We start from the raw sequence: 23998 nt of genomic DNA on the forward strand, positions 1-23998 counted from the left end.
GTACTTGAGACAAACTACTCCTGTACTCCTGGTAGCCCGTGTTTGCTCCTGAGTTCCATGGTTAAGACTAGGTCATGTTTTCTGAAGTAGCTGGCCTTGTCTCTTGCTGTGGTTCAGGACCATTTTGCCTAGATGTTAGATTGAGTTGTGACTGCCTTTTTTCCTGGGCTGCTTAGTTGCTGGTCTGGGGTTGAGGCCTCTGAATCACCTTTGCTGTACTAGATGTCTCCATTTTCTACTATGGGCCTGGGATGCCCTGTATTTCTTTCATCCTCCCTACCTTACCTCCACTCCACACTTCCTTGGGATTTTGGCTGTCTTTTTGTACAGTCTTAGACTGGAAAGAGGATTTTATCACTGATTATCCTTGGTTTTCTTTACCATTGTTCCTTCTGGCACATTTTTTGTGGTTGTTATTGGAGGGAGGTTTAAATGTGTTTTATTTTAGACAACTTACATGACATGTTTTTAAAAACAATGTCTCGACTCCAAATAAATCAAGGTCAAAAATAAATGAATAAAACTCAAGATGACAACAGGCCAAGTTTGTCCAAGTCCTGGTGTTGTGTAGATGACAAAAAGCAGCAGCCAGTTGTGATGACAAGGTGATCCAATGTAATTAGCTGAATTTAATGTTTCTCCATTTCTAAGGCATCCTTTAAAGAAAGTCACAAATGGGGTCACACCATCGGCAGAGAAGTCCAACAGAATCATCATGCCATCTGGATTCATGTTTTCACCTATGAAGAGCTGATAGTGTGGTTTTTTTTTTTTAATTAGCAAGTATGTGCTTGATTTATTCTGGAGCTCCTGTCATAAAAGATTGTATTCTGTCTTGTGTTCTTCAGGTCTTCCTTTCATTGATTTCATGTAGTCTTTGATGTCCTTTTCTGTAGGATTCTTTTATGAAACTAGTTTCTTGCAGATGATGGTTCATTACTATTTCTACTCCAGTGATTACAGCGGCATCTGTTCCTTCACCCTTAGGACCTTCAGCAAAGGCATTTCCACCAATAAGTGAATCATCAATAGTACTACTCTCTGTCCTACAGACCATCCTCCACTCCACAGACAGGCATAGCCCATTCATAATCTCCTGGATCTTGTAAATGTTAGAGAATATCTCATCATGGTTGATGAGATCTTGGTAGGTGATCATGGCAGCAGAAGGAAGGAAGCCAAGGTACTCAGTGTTGTGTGTACCATGCATCCAGAGGGGCACTTGGGTGGGGCCGAGGAAAGGGCTAAAAAAGCCTTCTGGTGCATTTATTTTGGGGGGGCAGGGCAATGAGGGTTAAGTGACTTGCCTAGGGTCACACAGCTAGTAAGTGTCAAGAACCATAAAAAATTGGAGTTGGGGGACATAACCTGGGGTTGTGCAGTGGGTGACTGTCTTGTGTCTGAGGCCAGATTTGAACTCAGGTCCTCTTGACTCCAGGGCCAGTGCTTCATCCACTGAGCCACCTAGCTGCCCCCTTCTGGTGCATTTTTTTGCAACAAACATTTATTTAATATTTAATTTAATTATTTCCAGTTACATATAAGGGTAGCTTTCAACATTCATTTTCATAAGACATAGAGGTCCAAATTTTTCTCCCTCCCTTTCCTCCCCCCTCCACAAGACAGCAACCAGGTTATATATGTACAATCCAAAAGTGCTCTTTTTATCAGTTCTTTCTATGGGGGTGGATAGTAAACTTCATCATTAGTCCATTGGGGTTGTCTTGGATCATTGCATTGCTGAGAGTAGTTAAGTCATTCACAACTGATCATTGAACAATACTACTGTCACTATGCACAATGTTCTCCCAGCTCTACTCACTTCACTATACATCAGTTCATGAGTCTTTCCAGGTATTTTGGGGATCATCCTGTTTCTCATTTACTATAGCACAAGACCATTCCACCACAATCAGATAACACAGCTTCTTCTGTCATTCCTCAATTGATGGACATTCCCTTGATTCTCAATTCTTAGCCACCACAAAAAATTGCTAAAAATATTTTTGTACACATTTTCCACCTTTTTTCTCTTTCATGATTACTATTGTTAACTGTTTCCTTTCCATCCTATTCCCTTCCCCATGATATTTATTCTATTCTCCATCTTCTTTCAACCTATCCCTCTTCAAAAGGGATTTGCTTCTGTCTGTTCCCTGCCCCATTCTGCCCTCCATTCTTTTGCCCCTCTCTTTTTATTCCCTTACCCTCCTGTTTTCCTGCAAGGTTAAAGAGATTACTCCACCCAATTGGGTGTGTATTTTATTCCCTCCTTGAGCCAATTATAATGAAATTGACCTCTTTGAGCCAATTCTGATGAGTGTTTGGCTCATTTACTGCCCAGATTAAATAGATTACTCCACCAAGTTGGGTGTGTGTGTTAGTCCCTCCTTGAGGCAGCTCTGATGAGTTTAAGGTCTTTGAGCCTTTTCTGATGAGTATAAAATTCATTTACTGCCCTGCTCCTCTCCCATCTCTTACCCTTTCCATAAGCCTTTTCCTGGTTTTTTTTTTTCATGTAGGATTTCACCTCTGCCCTTCCCCTTCCCCCAGTGCATTCCCCTCACCCCTCAATTTAACCCTAAGATGTCATCATGGGGCAGCTAGGTGACACAGTGGACAAAGCATCCACCCTGGACCCAGGGGGATCCCAGCCAAAACCCATCCTCAGACACAAGACAGTCACCCACTGCACAACCCCAGGTTATGTCCCCCAACTCCAATTTTTTATGGTTCTTTAGGATCTTGTATTTAGAAGTCAAATATGCCATTCACTTCAGGTCTTTTCATCATGGATACCTGAAAATCCTCTTTTTCATTAAAGTCCCATTTTTTCATCTGAAAGATTATGTTCAGTTTTGATGGATAGGTGATTCTTGGTTGTAATTCCAATTCCTTTGCCCTCTGGAATATGATATTCCATGCACTCCGGTCCTTTAATGTAGAAGCTGCTAGATCTTGTGCTATCCTGACTGGGGATCCACAGTACTTGAATTCTTTCTTTTTGGCAGCTTGCAATATTTTCTCCTTGACCTGAGAGCTCTGGAATTTGGCTATAATATCCTTAGGAGTTTTCTTTTTGGGATCTCTTTCTGGAGATGATCGGTGGATTCTTTCAATTTCTATTTTAGCTTCTGCTTCTAGATTATTGGGGCAATTTTCCCTGACAATTTCTTGGAAGATGATGCCTAAGCTCTTTCCTTGATCTTATTTTTTAGGTAGACTAATAATTTTCAAATTATCTCTCCTGGACCTATTTTCCAGGTCAGCAGTTTTTCCAAGAAGATATTTCATATTGCCCTCTATTTTATTATTCATTTGGATTTGTTTTATTGTGTCTTGGTTTCTCATAAAGTCACTGGCTTCCATTTGTTCAATCCTAATTCTTAGGCAATTATTTTCATCAGAGAGCTTTTCCATTTGGCTTTTCAAGCTGTTGACTTTTTTCTCATGTCTTTCCTGCATCACCCTCATTTCTCTTTCCATTTTTTCCTTTACCTAACTTTATCTTCAAAGTCCTTTTTGAGTGCCTCTATGGCCTGAGACCAATTCATATGTTTCTTGGAAGCTTTAGATATAGGAGCCCTGATGTTGACATCTTCCTCTGAGGGTGCACCTAGATCTTCCTTGTCACTGAAGATACTTTCTATGGTCTTCACCTTTTTCTGTCTGCTCATCTTGCCTTTCTTTTACTTGGCTTTTAGCTCCTTAAAGTGAGGCACTATTTCCAGGCTGCACTATCCCAAGTTTCAGAAGTCCCAGGTGGTATGATTTAAGGATGAGTGGGTTCTTCACTCTCCTGGCCTGTTCCCTGGTCTATAGATGACCTCATAACAACTTGCTAACCAACCAGCTTTGTGTGTTGTGGTTATTAGCTCTGAAGAGCCTGTGCCCCTCCCCCACCTGGGCCACTGCTACTCAAGCCTACCACCTGGTTCCCAGCAGGAGTGAAAAACCCAAGTTCTGCCTCAGCACCAGCATAGACCCCTGTAGTCTCCCTCCTGCCCAGGTCTCAGCCCTCTCACCAGACTGTAAGCTTAGTTCCAGACAACATTGGTGCTTCAGCTGATTCAGAGGCTCCGGGGTTCTCCTTCCTGGGACTGAATCTGTGTCAAGGTGACTGTGGGGTTGGGTTCTACTCCTGTCTCAGCACAGCAGCTCCCTCCTTCTGACCTTCCAAGCCATTCTTGGTTAGAAGATGATTTCAGCACATCCTTCTGTGGGTTTTGCTGCTCTAGGCATTGTCCTATGGCATTATTTGGATGATTTTTGGAGTGATCGTTTCATGAGTTTGAGATGTCACTCCTTCTGGTGCATTTTTAAAGCTTTATTGGCATGCTTGCGGAGGAACTAGACTCCTCTAGCTCTGAACCCTGCCATCTTCTCATACTTCTTGAACCCTCTTTCTTTTTTTTATTAATACTTACATTTATTTCAGGTATGCATTTTACATGCATATTATTAAGCCAAATTGGATTGCAAACAAATATACAAATATCATAACAAGCATTATCAAATAACAAAACTGGCAGTAGTGTTATAAGCATTTTAATGTAACTGGTAAGGAAGAATCATGGAAAGACTGCAGCCCATGACATTTTGATTTTTAACCAAACCAAAACTCTTGGTAGCACCATAATGACAATACTTTAAATAACATAAAAGAAAGAACATTTTACTACTCTTTTTTCAGAATCATATGCTTTGCATTTTAGTGAATCAGGCAGGAAAGTTAACACTGCATGCATTTTGACCAGCATCAACTTTTTGCAAGCAAAAGTTAAAGGGAATGAGCTGGCCATACCAGGAATCTGCCTTTTATACCTGTGCAAGCATGGCACTGTGCTTTGATTCAATAATTTGAGAGGGGTATGTCTTTTGCAAACTGATATTATGTAAAAGTTGTCCAATAAAGCCGGAGTGAGTCATTGGTAGGCTAATGCTTTTTCACCATCATCAGCAATAAGAATTATGTTTCCCTATCTACCACGGTCATTTTGGGTTCTGCAGTTTTCTTTATAATCCAAGATGGCCATGGAGGATGTTCTTGAACTCTCTCTTGTGAAAAAGAACAACAATATCGGATTCAGTGTCCGTATCTAACAATGTTTACACCATTTTATCCTAGTAGTTTTCCATAAAAAGGAAGGATACTCAGTGTTCAACTTGTTTTAAGTGATTTTTTTTTCATTTTGAATGGTGGTCATTGTGAGTATTGTTCTCTTGCCTCTGCTCTTTTATTTCTCATTAGTTCTTACAAACCTTCCCATGTTTCCCTGAATTTCCTCATAACCATCATTTCTTATTGCAATGAGATCTTTCATTACATTCATATAACAAAGTTGGTTTTGTTGTTGTTGTGTTTTTTTTTTATCAATGTATGAATGCCTACTTTGTTTTCAGGTCTTTGCTAACACAAATAGGGCTGCTATTAATATTTTTGTATATATTGGACGTTTTTCTTTTCTTTGACTTCCTCAGAGTATATGTCCAATGGCTGCATGGCTGCATCCAAGAGTATGGACATTTTAGTTACTTTTTTGCATAATCTCAAATTAAAATACAGAATGCTTGGACCACTTCACTGCTCCCTCAACAGTTCATTGATGTTCCTATCTTTTCACAGCCCCTCCAGCAGAAGCTCTTTTGTCATCTTTGCCAATTTCTATAGTCTGAGGTGATACCTTGGGGTTGTTTTAATTGTGCAGTTGATTTTTCTAACCTGTCTGAGAGACTGTAAATATCCCCATTTAAGCTTTATTTTATTAGATTCAGACCAACATGCTTCCCAGTAGAGATCTTTTTAGATCCCAATTCTGTCATCTAATGTATTAGATATTCTTCTCAGGTCAATATCACCAGCAAATTTGATGAATATGTCATCTATGCCCTCTCCCAAATCATTGATAAAAAAAAAATTTTTAACAGAACAGAACCAAGGACATATGCCTGGGGCACTTGACTAGAGATGTCCCTCCAGTTTGACATTAATCACTACTCTATGGGTCCAGTCATTTAACTAGCTTAAATTGTTCTAGCCACACCATCTCTCTGAGACATACCTGAACTTATCTAAACCTCAATTCCATTATGTGTAGAATGAGGATAGCAGTTCCTTCAGATTAATGATGATACAAGTCATACTTGCAGGTTGTTTCCTGAAATTGTTTTCCTGGGAAGTAGAAAGTGTTAACATTACTTATCTCCATTTTACAGATGAAGAAACTCAGGAAAAATGACTCCTTCATGACTATACAACAAGGGAATATGAAAGCTAGACCTCAAAGCCACATCTCTCCAGGATAATATACTTCTTTCTGCTCTCCTGGAAAAGGTGGGACTTGAGTTTAATCATTAGAGCTAAAACACTAACAACCAGGATGATAATAATAACCCTCTCATCTCTGTGTTTTTAGCCTCACAGTGTTGTTGGATAGGATCTCGCAGGTTACCTAGTCTAATTAGAACTAAATTACAAATCCTGTTAGCAGGCACAACAAGTGGTCATCAAGCTGCTTCTTGAACACTTCTAGTGACAGGGAACTTATTACCTATGGAAGCAACCCTTCCCACTTTCGGACAGTTCTAATTGCTAGGCAATTTTTCCTTATGTTTGAGCTGAAATCTGCCTCTAGGGAAAGTCGATCTGTTGCTCCTTGCCTTAATGAAGCTTCCAGGGTCCGTTTTGGCAACAAGAGCTCCCTCTTATACTCTTTCAAAACCCTCCTAGGTCACAGAACTGGAAGTAGAAGGGACCTTATTAAGATCTGGTCTAGACTCTGACCTCTCATTAAGCCCTCCACATACTGACTCTAACCTGTCATGCAACTTTCCCCTACATGTGCCCAGTGCTCTGGCCAAACTAGCCTCATTTTCCTACCTCTGCTCATGATGTTCCCTCTACTCAATCTCTGCCCGTTCATTTCCTATGTTTCAGAATACCCAGCCTGCCCCTAGTGCTACCTCCTCCATGAAACTGCTTCTGATCCCCCCCAGACAAGGAGCATCATCCCCTCTCCTCCCCTCCTGTCCTCTCCAAACTGTAACTTCCTTGAGAGCAGGCACTTTTAGGATGGGCACTTGATAAATGTTTATTGATTTGTTGTATTTGCAAATCAGACAAATTGGGAGGGGGAGGAGAGCAAGAGTGGATTATTTTCCTATTAAAAGATTAAACAAAAGGCAAGGGCCACAGTCTAAAAAAGAGAGAAACCAAGGATTCTGGGCATCCCTGCACTAAACTGTGCTGTCCATCACTATGTCCTGCATTCCCCCTGCCTGCCTCTTTTTCTTGGGGATAGCTCATTGCATCCTTTTCTGTCCCCAGGTCATAGCACTGTGTTTAGAGCAAGGTGTGGATGAGGTGGAAGGGGTATAGAAGTTTGAGAAGTAGCAGAAAAGAGATGACACTTCACACAGGAGTACCCTGATCATAGGATTCAGAGCTGCGGTGTATCTTAGAGGTTTTAAGATCTAACCCCTTCATTTTACAGAGGAGGAAACTGAGGCCCAGTGAAGGGAAGTCACATGCTGAAGATCATACAGATAGGACAGGCCAAATCCTAGATTCAAACCCAGAGCCAATTACTCAAAATTGAGGATGTTTTCCACTGTACCACAGGTCAAGGGGAAAACAGTGTCCCTAAGTTCAATAGCCTTAAGATCTTCTACAAAGCAATGTTGCTCATGGTTTTGTCCCCCTACAGCCATGCCTATGACTTTAGGTGGAGCAGTTTTCTGAAGAGTCAAGAGATCTGGATTTGAATTCAAACTCAACCACAAACCAAATACATGGTCTTAGGAAAATAAAAAATTCTGAATTTAAACTTCCCCCTCTGTAAAATGGGGATTATAATATCTGTCCTCCCCATCTCATAGGATTTTTTGGTGTGATTTTTTGGTGGGGCAATGAGCATTAAGTGACTTGCCCACAGTGACACAGCTAGTAAGTGTCAAGTGTCTGAGGCCAGATTTGAACTCAGGTCTTCCGGAATCAAGTGCCAGTGCTTTATCCACTGTGCCACCTAGCTGCCCCATCTCATAGGATTTTTAAGAGGCAATGGATATGAATGCAGCTGAAACATGCTAATGTCATTACAATATATAGAGAATTATATAGGGTTTGAATGGAAAGGAACCTCAAAAATTGTCTAATTTGTGAGTTTTTCATCCTTTTTTGTTTGTCTGTTTAGGGCAGTTAGGTAGCAGAGCAGATAGAGCTTCTGGCTTCTAGTTGGGAAGAGCTGAGTTCAAGTGTGGCTTCAGACATTTACTAAGTGACTAGAAAGTCATTTAGCCTCTCTTTGTCTCAGTTTCCTTATCTATAAAATGGGATTAATAATATCACCTATTTCCCAGGGATATTGCAAGGATGAAGTGAGATAATCATAAAATGCTTAGTACAGTGCCCGGCACATAGTGAGCACTATAAAAATGTTAGCTAAGATTATCTTTATGGATTAATGTTTGTAAATGCATAAGATAAAATACAGGATTACAAAGGAACTGAAGTATTGAAATTGAAATACAACTATCAAAATATTAAAAAAAAAAAAGGTTCATGGACCCCAGATTAGAAACCCCAGATCCAATCCCTCCCTTTTACAAGTAGGGAAATTGAAACCCAGAGAGTAATTTATCATAGGTGGCCCAACAAGTTAATGGGAGGACCAGAGCAGTCCTCAACTTGTACTCAACTTGTTATCTACCCCTCTGAAAACTGCCTTGATTTTATTGAAACCTGCTGAATGTAAGAATTGGCAGCTAAGTGGCTCCCCATCCCTGTTCAAAGAAATTTTGGCAAATTACGGAAAGACATCCTGGGGAAGAACATGGAGACTATGGGGTTTAGCACAGTGTGGAAGGTAATGCAGTAGAAAGGAAGGGGTGAGAAGAGAACAGGACTAGCAAAGGGTGCCAAGAGACAGGCCTGGCGTTTCCATCCACATCAAAGTTGTGTGCAGACCTATAATAAAAACAGGGACAAGTAATGCCATCATTGTTGATAGATTGAAATTGGCCTACACCAGAAGGCCCAGAGAGCAATCAAGAGCAAAGAGAGAGGACTCAGGTAAAGTTTATCTTCATGGCCTCATTGGAGAGGCTGGACATTCCTGGGTATTTCCCTTCTGTGTGTCAGTATGTCTTGTTCCAATGTGCTGTCTGTGTTTCCCTAAGTGTGGTCTGTATGTCTGGGCCTGTGATTCTACTTAGGTGCCCTGAGATCTGAGTCTGGTTAGCACCACCAGGGACATGGTTTGTGATGGCTCTGGGCCAAGAGGGTTAATGGAAGTGATGTATCTAATCACCATCTTTTAAAATCCTTCCTTTCAAGGAAGAATCACTGATTATAATTCTACTAGTTCAATATCTATTGGTCCTAGGATGTATCTATCTACCCTGTCAAGGCAAAGAGGGTGGGCCACCAGGGAGTGTAGAAAATCAACACGAGAAACAAACTCTGTTATGGGTGCAGGAGAAGGGTACCACACTCAGGAAGATTTATCAAAGAAGTCTAATTTCATTGCTCAGAGCCATAGGGCCCAATGACCATCTAAGGAATGGAATAAAGAGATTTTATCACTAAGACAAAGCCAGTCACTAGGTCCACCTAAAGGAATTTGCTTCAGATAGATGAACCATAAATGGAGAGGACAACTAGTTGATGAGAAATAACTTCTAAGGGTCATATAACTCCAGAAGTACAAAGATTTAAAGCCCAAGGCAGAGGGGGGGGGCAGCTTGGGAGTCCTGATGGGGGAAGTCTTTTCTATCAAAAAGAACAAACGTATTTCTTCCCCTGGTTCACAACTACTAAATCTAAGTAGGAATCGTGAAGTTGAGGCCCAGGAGGAAGAATCCATGTTGGCAGGGGAAAAGGGGTTGGGAGGCAAGGGGGAAGGACAACATATGAGCAGAGAAACTATGAGATGCCCTGGATTCCTATAAGGACTTGGGGAGCAGATTCTGGAAGGCTAAGGTGCCAAGTCTCCAGCTATGGTCAACAAACCGGAGATCTAAAGCTAAACAAACATAATAAATAGGGTCTTACTAAAGAGTGTCAAAGAGGGAGCTAAGAAAATTATTTCCCTGCAGTTCAAACATAGGACTACGATTGGTTGAGAAGACCAATTGTGCCTCTTTTATAGACTTAACCCCTTTTTATCTGTCATTGTGTATCCTGCTTCATCCACTTTTAGGATTTTGCACTAAATCTCTTTCAAATTTTAAACTGTATTCACTTCTGTCTACCATATTTTATTTAATCATCAAGCACTTATTAAGCAATAATTAGGTGCTAGGCATCATATTAACCACTGAGGATACAAAGAAAGGCACAACCATCATTCCTACACTAAAGAAGTTTACATTCTAATGGGGAGGCAACTTGTTAATAATGATGTTTTCTCTCTCATATATGTGTGTATGTATATACATATATACACATGTGTATACACACACACACACACATATATATATAAACATGTGTGTGTATGTATATAAATTCTTCTCAACCAGTCCTAGTCTTATAGCTCCCTCTTTGGCTCTCTTCAGTATGACTAGATAGACAAATATGCAGGTATAGATATATAGATATGGATATTGTTTGTCCTTTGTTCTCAAAGAGGACCAATGACTTCACAGAGTGATGTCTTAACTTGGGAGTAAATTAGATTTAAGTAAGGCAGAGTTGCACAAAGTTTTCAGCCTCACTCTCCCTTCCAGTCATTGAAGTCCAGTGTCAGGACAAAAGTCTAGACTACTGGCAATGGTCCAGAATTCATCAGATGACCTTGGTGTCTGAAGTCTGACCAAGCTCTCAGTATTCCACAGAGCCTGCTTCAACTGCTCTCATGGCCATTGGAAAAAGATAGTTCTCCTTCACCCATTCTACTGGAGGAAGTCTTCACATGCTTGGGGTAGACAGATTTGAAGCCTTTTGGTTACCCTCATTTGGTTTTAGCCTGTCTGCTCAAATGGTTTTACCGGGGTGTGGCAGCTGTGCATGCTACAGTTTCTTGGAACCACAGGTAAGAGTTGAGTGAATCAGGTGGGCACCAAAGGTGGATGAGCAGGCCTGAAAAGGACTCTGGCAAGCCCTCTTACTGGAGGTGCTAGTCCTCCCTGAACATCCCATAAACATACACATGCATATACACATATAGGGGTCTGGGGTTCTTGGGTTCAGGGTCCTGGACAGTCTCCATTGGGGTCTAAGGGAAGGTGGTTGTTGAAGAGGTGATAGTGTTTTGAATTGGCTGCTACATGGCATTTCCTGTCTGTCCCTCAGAGTGCCTTAGTGCTTTAACTAGGCTGAGTGTTTACATTTTATAGATGGCTGTTGATAGGGATCACTGGGCTCTTCTTCATCATAGATTTATCTCCATGATGGTGGCTTTAGGGTCTGGAAGCAGAGCCATTGATGGGGGAGGCGCTTTTTCTTAGGCTCAGCATCTGAGGGGAGGCAGTGGTACAGATGGCATTAGTAGTGTGATTTGCCTGGATGCTACCTCTTGTCTCTCCCTTAGGGTGCCTTGTTGTTTCACAGTTCTTTAAGGTTTATATAGCACTCTCCTTATATTATCTCATTTGATCCTCACAGTAACCCAGTGAGACAGGTACCATTCTTATTCCCATTTTACATATTAGGGAACTGAGAAACAAAGAGGTTTTAAGTTAGTTACTTGGGGGAAGGGGGCAGAATCAAGATGGTAGAGAGAAGCCAGGAAGTTGCCTGAACTCTCCCAAATTTCCCTTAAGTTAGTTATTTACCTAAGGTGAAATAGCTAGTAAATCCCTGAGGTGGGAACTGAACCAGCCTTCCTGACTTTGGAGTCAATAAAGTATCTACAACCTTTGTTCCCTGGAATGGTAAAAAGAAAAAAAGAAAAAGAAAAAAAATGCCTCAAAAAGGGAAGAGGTTTCTGAAAACATAGCAGTGGCTTCTCTGTCCCCGAGCCCTAGTGTGTAGCATCACAGTGCCCTCCAGTCTCTGCCCTTTTAAAAACTGAGCTAATCAGAAACTAACTGTGCAACCACACTGGTTTTTAGATACCTCGCCTTTTCCTGCTCATTAGGATCATTTTCAAAATACAATGAAAATGTCAGGTTTAAGAGCCTCCATCCCCCTTGAACCATCTTCTCTTTTTGAGCCCTAGGCAATAGAGTCTTGCCTATTCTTTCCCTGAACTCTTTGAACTCTGATTTCCTAAAGTGTAGGATGCCTGCCAGATTATCCCTGGCATTCTCTTCCTTGGCTATCATGAAGCCTAAACTCATAGTAACACTCCCTCCCCAAGCCTCCTGCCCTTTCCACTTCAAGTTGTTCTTCCTTATAGGTCAAAGTTAAGTCTAGAGAAACTAAGTCAATCCCTCTACCTTCTGAGAGATGAAATTGCCACCAAGGTAAAAGGCAAGTAGTTCAATTGGAAAGGACCCAAAGGATATATTTGAAGTAATTCAAATGCCAGGAACTAAGGAGTTTCCTGTGAGCTTCAGGTCAGAAAAGAAATTAGATTTATTTTGGAGACTGGGTCAGTAGAATAAAGAATCAGAACTGGTGTGGATCTTTGTTGATTTTGCAGAGCAGAATAGGACAAAAAAGATTCTACTTGGTCCCTTTAGGAAAAGATAATAGGCATCTTGGATCATGAACAAACAAACGAGAGGTCCCAGGCCTCAGGGTGTCAATAGTCCCAGAGGCTTAAGACCAACTGCATGTCTCTTCTGAATAGTATCTTCTAGGAAAGAGTGCTTTCTTCCTTAATATCTTGGGACTACAGGACTGGCAACATGTGTACTCAGTCAAGCATGGGGGACCTGAAATCAATTATTTACTGACCCAAATACTCAGAAAGAATGCCTTCTTCCTGTCTTCTACACCTCCAGCTTGCTTGTGTTTAGAATGGCCAGGTATTGAAAAAACAGATGCTGCATCTCCCACACTGGATCAGTGTTCAGCCTTCACAAAAGCCTGGGGGTGGCTATAGACCTAGCTAATAGATTATTTCCCTATCCTATGAGGGGAAATTTTCTAGTTTCTTCTCTTCTTTCTGTGATTCAGAATTGCCAATCTGCTAAAGTAAAAATCAAGTTCCCCCTGATTTGTCTCCTCATACTCTCAATCCTATACATTTCAGCCCAACCACTCCATGGTCCATATCTTCCTCTACCCTTCCATTCCAGCATGTACCAATAGTATCATTACTATCACCAACACCAACACCCCACCACCATCTCCCTATATTATTGTCACACTCCCCCTTCTTGCCAAATTTGTTCACCTTTTTTGAGCTAACTGGGATCTGGCTTCACCCAGAAAACATTTTCTTTGGCCACCCTCTCTAATACTGGATTGTACTCTCTCTCATATTACCCCTGGACTGGAGAAAGTGCATATACCCATTATCCCTTTCCCGTCATTCCTCATCAACCTCTCCTCTTTGCAGTTTCATTCCAACCATCTATATTCCCCTACTCTGATCCTTGTCATAATCATTCACCAACCCCAGGTAATCCTTCCTCCTTTCTCAAAGAGTTCAGAACATGACTGTCTTTCCTTTAATACCAGTCCCCATCCTATGTAGTCCAGTCCTGTGATTCAGGCTCAGAGGTTATACTGCAATAAGGAACTATGAACCACAAAATGCAGTTAAATAACTTTACTGATGACAAAAGAATGCAACCTTTTTTTTTTTTTTTTTGGTGAGGCAATTGGGGTTAAGTGACTTGCCCAAGGTCACACAGCTAGTAATTGTTAAGTGTCTGAGGTCGCATTTGAACTCAGGTCCTCCTGACTCCAGGGCCGGTGCTCTATCCACTGTGCCACCTAGCTGACCCCCAAAAGAATGCAATCTTAAAAGGTTGTTGACTCAGATAAAAACACTACTCCCCTCTACCTCCATAGTCACCATACCAATGGGTCACAACTCAGGAAGGTATTCTCCACAGAGCAGTAAGAACTCCAGTCTAACTTCTGATGCTAAATCCCACAGTGGGCTGGGCCTTTTATGCCTCAGGCAGCAAAAAAGCCAAATGGCTTCCAGGTCTCCTTAAAGAATCAACTCAGCCTATATAAAACAGGTATTGTTCCTACCATACTCAGAACTGCAATATGTGCTAGGCATTGCACTAAGTGCTAGAGATACAACAAAAAGTAAATGAGCAAAAAACGAAAACAAAACCAAAAACATTCTCTCCTCTCAAGCTCACAGTTAATTAGGGAGACACAATTCAAACAACTATGTACAAATAAGACTTATACAAGATAAACTGGGGGCACAAAAATGTTTCGGGAGAGGACAATTGAGCCTAGGGAGGGACAGCTCCTCTCCAGGATTTGCCTGAGTAATAGGCACACCTGTCAGCAGGATATCACATCCCTTCTCCTAATCCACTACATCCTTTCTCTCCTCTAGGCTAAGCATCTCCAGTTATTTCGACAAATTGTCATATAGACTGATCTTGGGCACTTTCATCACATTGATGACTTTCCTCTGGATGTTCTAAACAGCTTGATGACATTTCTCCTAAAATGTGGCACTCAAGATTGAACACAGTAGTCCCAACCAATGTGGTTTGACCAGGACAGAAGACAGCTGGACTCTCATGTCCCTAATCTTGGATGCTGCGCCTCCCAGTCTGCCTTAGCATGTATTTGTTTCTTTCTTCTGGCATCTCAGAATGTTGACTTGTTGAGCTTGCAGTCCACTAAAACCCCCAGATCATTGGCAAATGGACTGCTTTCTTGTTATGCCTCCCCTTCCCCATAATTTTAAAGCTGAATTTTATTTATCCATGAGAAATTTAACCTTATTGAATATAGGCCAGGGTTCTTCTATTCTTTCTTACTTTATTCCAGTCTCTGATGAAAATGTGGTCCTTCCCTTTGCCAAGGCTAACCCTTCTACTTGTACCTTTAATTCTTTCTTTGCTTGTACCCTCTGGAAGTTTAACTTTTCGGCTTTCCCTCGATATCATCCTCAATTTGTCTTTGTTTGCTGGGATCTTTCCTAGTGCCATTAATTATGCATAGTTCTCCTTAATTTATATATATATATGTATATATATATATATATATATATATATATATACACACACACACACATACATACATATGTATGTATATTTGTACTTTGCTCTGCCATTCCTATAAGCTACTTTCCCATATCTCTTCTCCTTATAACACCAAACTCCTTCTCCGATTGATGTGGTGACCCCGGTCCCGCGAGGGAGGGCCATCAGGCAGACTATGAAGGGAGACTACTTACGATGGTCGCTCACTCACGCCTGTCCTTAGCTCCCCCCCTGCCCGGCTGTGTGTGTGTGTGTCGCAGGGGGGGTGGGGGGGGGCGCGGAGTGGCGGTTCCTGCTCTAGTGAAGCAGACCGTGCCCTGCTCTCAGGGCTGACTCCTCTGACGGTGGCGGTTCCCGATTGGCGGATCGTTAAGTTGTGTGTCCCGGGCCTCGTCGACGGAGGTTGGCTACCAGGCTTTCCACCTCGCCGCCTCTTCCGCGATGCCTCCCCGTGGAAAAGAAAAAAAATAAATAACACCAAACTCCTAGAAACATTCCTATACTGATTTGTCTCCATTTCCTCACCTCTCACTCACTTATTAGCCTATTGTAGTCTGGCTTCTCACCATTTTACTGAAACTGCTCTCTCCAATCCAATCCAAGCCAAAACAATACCACACACATTTATTAAAGTCTTTCCTAGGCACTGTGCCAAACATGGGGAATATAAATAAGAAAAGAAATATAATAAGAAAAGAAAGACAGTGCCTGTCCTTGAGGAGCTTACAATCTAATGAGAACACAAAGGAGGAAGTCAAGGAAGGAGGTAAAGAGGATGAAGGCACCAAGCTTGAAGCTATGATGATGGTGGAGTCTAAACCAAGCAGTGTAGCTGGTGAGAAAAGAAAAGCTGGCTGTGCCTCTGAACTCTCTTTAAAGGGAGGTTTTAGGAGGAGTATTTTGTTCCTCTCTCTAGCTCTTTAGTCAGAGGGGCTGGGATTACTGAGGGTCTTGATGAGGTCTGAGTACCAAAGATGAAGCAGCCTCCATGGTGATAAATTTTCTGGTGATAAGCTTATCCTAGGATCAGAGTGGGGAATGATGAGAGTGGAGTTGAAACCAAGTAGCTAGTGGGAAATAATTTCTTGTGATCTCTTAATTGCTAGATCCAATGGCCTTTTCTCAAATCTCATGTTATTTGACCTCCCTAAGACACTGTTGACTACTCTGTTTCCTACTTGGAACTTTTTTCTCCCTTGGCTTCTATCACACTGCTCTCTCCTAATTCTCCTATTACATGTCTGATGGATGTATTTGGGTGTCCTTTACTGAATCACCATCGATCTCCTACCTACTAAAATAGAAAGGCTGCTTCATAAGACTCTGCCCTAGACCCTCCTCTCTCTAGTCTCTCTCCCAGTGATGTCATTGGTTCAGTTATGATCTTTATACAGATGACTTCAGATCTAGATATTTCACTAGAATCTTATAAACTCCACCATTTAGTGGGGAAGGGTGAACAAGGGAACAAACATTTTTTTAAGTGCCTATTATGTACTAGGCACTGTGCTAAGTGCTTTATGATTGTATCTCATTTGGGAGCAGCTAGGTGGCTCAGTGGACAAAGCACTGGTCCTGGATTCAGGAGGACTTGAGTTCAAATGTGACCTCAGACACTTGACACTTATTAGCTATGTGACCCTGGGCAAGTCACTTAACACTCATTGCCCTGCAAATAAATAGACAGACAGACAGACAGACAGACAGATAGATAGATAGATAGATAGATAGATAGATAGATAGATAGATAGATAGATAGATGGGTAGATAGATGAATAAATAAATAAATAGATATAGATAGATAAGTAAATGAATTAATGAGTGAATAAATAGATAAATGAATAAATAAATGTATCTCATTTGATCCTCACAGAAACCTTGGGAGGCTGGTATTATTATTATCCACATTTTACAGCTAAGGAGACTGAGATTGAGAGAGGCTTGAGTGACTTGCCTAGGGTCACAAAGCTAATAAGTATCTGAGGCAGATTTTGAACTTAGGTCTTCCTGACTTCAGGTCCAAGGTGCTATCCACTGTGCCACTTAGCTATATAGCTATATAGTTTCCATCTCCATGTGGAAGTCCTATAAGCATCTTAGACTCAACATATCCAAACAGAATTCATGATTCTCTTCCTCTGTGTGTGTGTCTTTCCCCATCTCTCTCTCACACACACTATTACTGCTGCTGCTGCTACTACTACCACCACCACCACCACCACCACCACCACTCTACACATCCCAGTTTCTGATGAGGACACTACCATCCTTCTGGTCACACAAGTCAGAAGCCCTGGCATCATGTTCAGCTCTTCCCTCTTTCTTGGCCCTCCCCATATCTAATCAGTCACCAGCTCTTATCTACTCTACTTTCATGCCATGTCTTGCACCTACCTCTTTCCCTCCATTCACATTTTGAGTCTGCATCACCTTTCACCTAGACCATTGAACTAGCTTTTAAATAGGTCTTCATTATTATAGACCCTCTCCCTTTCTAATCTACCTTCTACACAGCTGTCACATTAATTTTCCTTAGTCCCATGTTTAACCTTTGTCAATCTTCTGCTAAAACATCTCACAATAACTTCCTGTTGTCTTTAGGATAAGATTTTTTAAAAATGTTCAGCCTGGCATTTGCTAAGGAAGTCATGCTCTCTATCATGACTCCCGCCTACTTTTCCAGATTTATTTCATATTATTTCTATTCATAAACACTGCATTCCAGCTAAATTAAACTACTAACTATTCTTGGAAGTCCAGGTGCCACATTCTGTTTCTGTGCCTTTATTTGGACCTCTTCCTTGTTCCTGGAATGCACAATCTCCCCTCACCTCTACCTCTTAGAATCCCTGTCTTTCTTCATGCCTCAGTTTAGGTTTCCTACCCAAAGATTTTCTAATGTCTCATTATTTTTTATTACTTACCTGTGTGCATATTGTATACAAAAACTCCCATTCCCCAGTAGAATGTAGCTTTCTTTAATTAGAATCTGACAGCCTAGTGTAGTGGAATGACATGGAAAACATGGAGCCAGGGAGACCTAGGATCAAATCTTCTCTCAAATACATATTAGCCATTTTACCTTGATCAAGTTATTTTGGCTCATTCAGTTTCTTCTTTTGTAAAATGAAGAACTGGACAAGGTAACTTTCAAGGTTTCTTCCACCTCTAGACCTATGTTTTGTTTTTTTGCTCTGTGTCCCAAGTGACTACCACAAGACCTTGCACATGCTTAATAAATATTTGCTGAATTGAATTGAAATAAAACAGGAGAAACAGAAGACACATTGACTTGGCTAGAAAATTATGTTGCTACATGAACAATAACCTAGTAAATAGGACATGATGATTGGTGAATGTTTCTGACTTAGAACTCTGTCAAGTGGAAAATGGAGCTAATTATTTCCCAGGGACTTTTCATTTAGGGACAGAGAAGTTCAGTTGGTCCAGGAGGCAAGATTTAATATAGAGACCATCTAAGTATAGGGTGGTGTGAGGAACAATGTTTCTATTGTGGAGGTTGGTAAATGCCAGTGCCTTCTGTAAAATGTGTGAGAAGTAGAAGGAATAGAGGGAAGAAAGGAGTGAAAAAACTATAATTTCTATTAGCCAGGGAAGGAAGGAGCAAGGGAAAGAGGGAGAACAGAATAATTAAAATAACATAAATAAAAGTACAAATGATATAAGAACAGCTTCAAAGGTTCATAATGAAGGGGAAATGACACAACTGAGCTGGTCTTCCTGCCCAAATTAATCAACCTGGGACAGGAAGTGAACAAAGGGGAAGCCAATAAAAAGGAAGACTTTGAGAGTGAGAGCTTTGGGGGTGTAGGTGATGAATAAAGAAGACAGATTTAAGTGAGGTGAGGCTAGTGGTGAGTTCTAAGGGTCAGAAATGGGGTTTTGTAAAATGAAGTTGAAGATAAAAATGAAGTGAAGACAGAAATACTCAACTCATTCTGTTTCCTTTCCTGGGGAGTACAATTTTTATATTGGACAATAAAAAAAATGAACAGGGATGGGCAGCTAGGTGGCATAGTGGATAAAGCACCAGCCCTGGATTCAGGAGGACCTGAGTTCAAATCCGGCCTCAGACACTTGACACTAGCTCTGTGACCCCTGGGCAAGTCACTTAACCCTCATTGCTCTGCCCCCCCCAAAAAGGAACAGGGAAATGAAACCCAATATAAGTGAAACAATAAGAAGGAAGCAGTTAACTGTCCTTAATGAGGCTCTGATGAAATGGTAGCCCTTCTCATTTCTGAAGACAAACCCCTTCATACCCACCCCTAATACCATTTTCTCTCATCTTTTCTAACAGTTTGCTCCATACATTCCAATCTTCAGTCTCTCCCTATCCATAGTCACCTTCCCTTATGCTTATAAACATTCACCTGTCTTCTCTATCCCTTAAAAAATTCCTCACTTGAGCCAAACATTCCCAATATAATCCTATATCAATCTTCTCCTCAGGTAAACCTTTCCTGAGAAAGCTGTCTTTGACACAAAATATTTGATCATCCTCATCTCCTGGATATTCTCTCTTCTGTAGTTTTTATAACACTGTTGTCTCCTGGTCCTCTCCAATACATCTAATTACTCCTCAGTTTCCTTTGCTGCATTTTAATTTATGTCATGCCTACTAATTGGTAGAGAGGAGGAAAATGTCCCTTGGAGTTTTGTCCTGGCCTTTCTTTTCTTCTCCCTCTATACTATCTCATATGGTGATCTTGACTTCCATGGATTCAGTTATCATCTCTGTGCTGCTAATCCCTAAATTCATAATTCACTCATAGACTCACTCCTAAGCTCTAGTCCAGTAACAGTCACTGCCTTTTGGACATCTCAAACCTGTGAGTATCTCAAATTCAACATGTCCAAAAGAAAATTCATTAACTTTCCCCTCACAAACCCTTCTTCTCAATTTTCCCATTACTGTTGAGTCAACTAGCCTCAGGTTGACTAGCTTCATCCTCAATTCCTCACTCTCACCCCATAGATCCAGTCATTTGTTAAATTTTATCTGCATTCACATCTTTTGTATGATTCTCTTCTCTACACCGGTACAATCAACACCTTACTTCAGGGATTCATTATCTCACCTGGACTATTGTAATGACCTTCTAATTGGTCTTCCTGTCTCAAGTCTCTCCCACTCCAATCCATCCCTCACATAGCTGACAAAGTGTCACAGGTCTGACCATGTCACCCCACCCTGACTCAATAAACTTTTCAATTGCTCTAAGTTACCTCCACAATCAAGTATAAAACCTTCTGTTTGTCATTTAAAGCTCTTACAACCTTGCACCATCTTGCCTTTCTAGTCTTCTTACATTCAACTCCCTTCCATATGCTATAATTCAGCCATACTGGCTTACTTACTATCTGCCAGCTCCTTTCCTTTGAACTGGCTGTCCTCTATCCCTGGAATGTTCTCCCTCCTTGACTCCAGCTCTTTGATTCCCTGGCTTTATGTTTAAGATTCCATTTAAATCCCACCTTCTGCAAGACAGCTCTCCTACCCCCCCACCCCTACCACCACTCAGTACCTTTCATCTGGTTATCTTCCATTTACTATGTATATATCTCATGTGTATATAGTTATTTACACATTGTCTCCCCATTTAGAATGCATACTTCTTGATGTCAGGTACAGTATTTTTGCCTTTCCTTGTTTCACCAGGACTTATTCCAGTTCCTGACACATTGTAACAGCTTCATAAATACTAATTGACTGACTGACTTGTACAGAAAAACTCTATTCAGGGTAATGAACGAACTTCCAAGTACCATTGCCAAGCTGTTGTCAGTATTCTTGGGGGGAAAATCTATAGAAAAAGAGATGCATGCTGCCAGATCTGAGATAAGCAACTTTAGAGGGGGGAAAGGAATGGAAAGGAATAAGCATTTATTAAATACCCACCCTGTGCCTGACACTGTGCTATGCACTTTTAAAATATTAATCTCATTTGCTCTTCACAACAACCCTGTGAGGTAGAAATGAAAAAAAGATTTGAGGCTAAGATTAAAAACACAAAAAGATAGAAGGTCAAATTTCCCAACCATAGGCTAATGAGCTTGATTGAGAGTCCTCCTGGCAAAACTTTAGAATGTATTATTAAAGGGTTGGTTTGTGAACACTTAGGAAGGTAAGTGGTGATCATTAAGAGCCAGCTTGGCTTGATAAAGAACAGGAGAGGCCACACTAACCTATTCTCCCTTGTTGGCAATTACTGGCCTGGTAAAGCAGGGGGTGTTGTAGACATCATATATATCTAGGGTTCAGCAAGACACATGACAAAGTCTCTCGTGACATATGTGTGGGTAAGAGATGGAGATAGGGGTTGGATAACAGAATGATGGATTGGGAATTAGTTGCATGATTGGATTTAAATAATAGTTATAAACAGATTGGTGTTAAACTGAAAGGATGGAACTCCAGACCCCTTCAATTGGGCCTTATTTTGATCAACATTTTTTTAAAAATCAATGACTTGGATGAAAACAATACACAAACTATTCCTTCCTCAGTGGCTAGGAAGTTCAGAAAAAGTCAAATTAGAAATAGAATCAAAATGGAACCGGGAAGAGAATACAGATTTATCTATCTATCTATCTATCTATCTATCTATCTATCTATCTATCTATTTGCTTGCTTATTTATTTGTTTGTTTTTTGAGAATGAGGTGATGGGACTGAGCCAGAATAACCCTCAAATAGGCTGGACTCAAGCAGCCAAAGGCCTATGTTGATGGATGGACCTCTAAACTAGTTGTGTTTCCTACCCCAGGCAAAGCTGGATTTAGCATGTAGTCTGTTTATACAAGCAGACAGTGACAAAACCTGACTGTGCTTTTAAAAATTCTCAAGTCTAAAGCAGGTTGGGATTCAAATTTACAGATCATAAGGAGATAGGAGGGATAGATAGTACTGAATGATAAAATATATCCAGAAAAGTCATGACAGACTGGAAAGATGAGTCAGACCTAATAAAATGACATTTAATTCAAACTCTAAGTATCTATGATTTCATTGGGGTGAGTACTCCTTCCAGTGACGCTTTGTGGCTTGATGTTATGTGGTACAGTGGAAAGAACACTACCTCAGGACTCACAGGATATGGGTTCAAATTCCACCAGAGAATGACTTCCTTCCTTAGAGTTCCACGGAACTTTGGCCTTATCTTGCTAGTCCTGGTACTAGGAGATCTCTAAGCATATACTCAATTCCCCTTGAACCATTTTCTCCCCTTTGAAAGAAATGATTATTTATTACCGGTGATTTGGGCAGATTCAGATTTCCCCCTTTTCTTAATCCTTGTGTCAAGACCTCTGTAGCTGAAGGTTGAGCTATTCTTTTATGTAGACTCCACCCAGGTGGGGCAGCCATTGTATTCTTTTTTTTTTTTTGCTGGGCAATGAGGGTTAAGTGACTTGCCCAGGGTCACACAGCTAGTAAGTGTCAAGTGTCTGAGGTCGGATTCGAACTCAGGTACTCCTGAATCCAGGGCCAGTGCTATATCCACTGCACGACCTAGCTGTCCCACAGCCATTGTATTCTACTCAGGCTTGAGTGGGACATAAATTGTTTGAATGGGGAGGATAGGGGTGGGATTAGAAGTTTACATATATTTCAGAAAATAAAATTCTATTTAAAAGGAAAAAAAAAGTATATGCTTCTAATATAAGGAACACCAAGTGGCGGATGACTGGGTGCTGCAGGAAGAGCTGGAGGCCCTGGGGGCGGTGGCTTCCGCAGTGGGGACCGAGGTCAAGGTCGAGGGGTTGAGGCTGCGGCCGAGGAGGAAAGGCCGAGGATAAGGAGTGAGTTCCTGTTACCAAGCTGGGCCACCTAGTCAAGGACATGAAGATCAAGTCTTTGGAGATCTATCTTTTCTATTAAGGAATCTGAGATGATAGATTTCTTCCTGGGGTCTGCATTGAAGGATGAGGTTCTGGAGATCATGCCTATTCAGAAACAAACTAGAGCTCAACAATGTACCAGGTCCAAAGCTTTTGTGGCCATTGGCAACTGCAATGGCCATGTTGGCTTGGGTGTCAAGTGCTCCAAGGAAGTAGCCATAGCTATTCATGATGCTATCATTCTGACCAAGCTGTCCATCGTTCCTGTGAGATGTGGCTACTGGGGAAATAAGATGGGCAAGCCTCACACGGTGTCCTACAAGGTCACTGGGTGCTGTGGATCGGTTTTGGTGCACCTGATCCCCGCCCCTCGAGGTACTGGCATCAGCTCCTGTGCCTAAGAAGCTCCTGATGATGGCTGGAATTGATGACTGCTACACTTCTGCAAGGGGCTGTACTGCTACTCTGGGAAACTTTGCTAAAGCTACCTTCGATGCCATTTCCAAAACATACAGCTACCTAACCCCAGACCTGTGGAAAGAGACTATGTTTACTAAGTCTCCCTATAAGGAATTCACCTACCATCTTGTGAAGACTCACACTCAGGTGTCTGTCCAGAGGACCCAGGCAGCTGTTGTGGCAACCACATAAGACTTTTTTTATAGATATAATGAATAAACTTAACTATGCCTGCTAAAAAAAAAAAAGTATAGGACATGGGCAGCTAGGTGGCACAGTGGATAAAGCACCAACTCTGGATTCAGGAGGACATGAGTTCAAACCTAGCCTCAGACACTTGACACTTACTAGCTGTGTAACCCTGGGCAAGTCACTGAACCCTAATTGCCCCGAGGGGGAAAAATAACAAAAAAAGAAGTAGCCCCTCATTGTAATATTCATTCTCTCATTAACTGCTAACCAATCAGAGTTGATTACCATACTTTTGAACACTACTCTTCAAAAAGAACATAAGTCATGAGCCTGCCACCCTGATTATCTTTGGTCTAAGAAAGATGACCAAATGATGATCCTTTTATTAAAATGCTGCCATTATTAATAAA

At 41.3% G+C, this 23998-nt stretch overlaps 2 pseudogenes; one reads left to right on the plus strand and one right to left on the minus strand.

Annotated features, from left to right (window-relative positions):
* Positions 1-629: 629 nt before the first annotated feature.
* On the minus strand, positions 630-1165 carry LOC122739260 (annotated as a pseudogene).
* Positions 1166-15873: 14708 nt separating this feature from the next.
* On the plus strand, positions 15874-23588 carry LOC122739261 (annotated as a pseudogene).
* Positions 23589-23998: the final 410 nt, after the last annotated feature.

This window comes from Dromiciops gliroides, chromosome 2 (assembly GCF_019393635.1).
Source record: "Dromiciops gliroides isolate mDroGli1 chromosome 2, mDroGli1.pri, whole genome shotgun sequence".
NCBI lineage: Eukaryota > Metazoa > Chordata > Mammalia > Microbiotheria > Microbiotheriidae > Dromiciops > Dromiciops gliroides.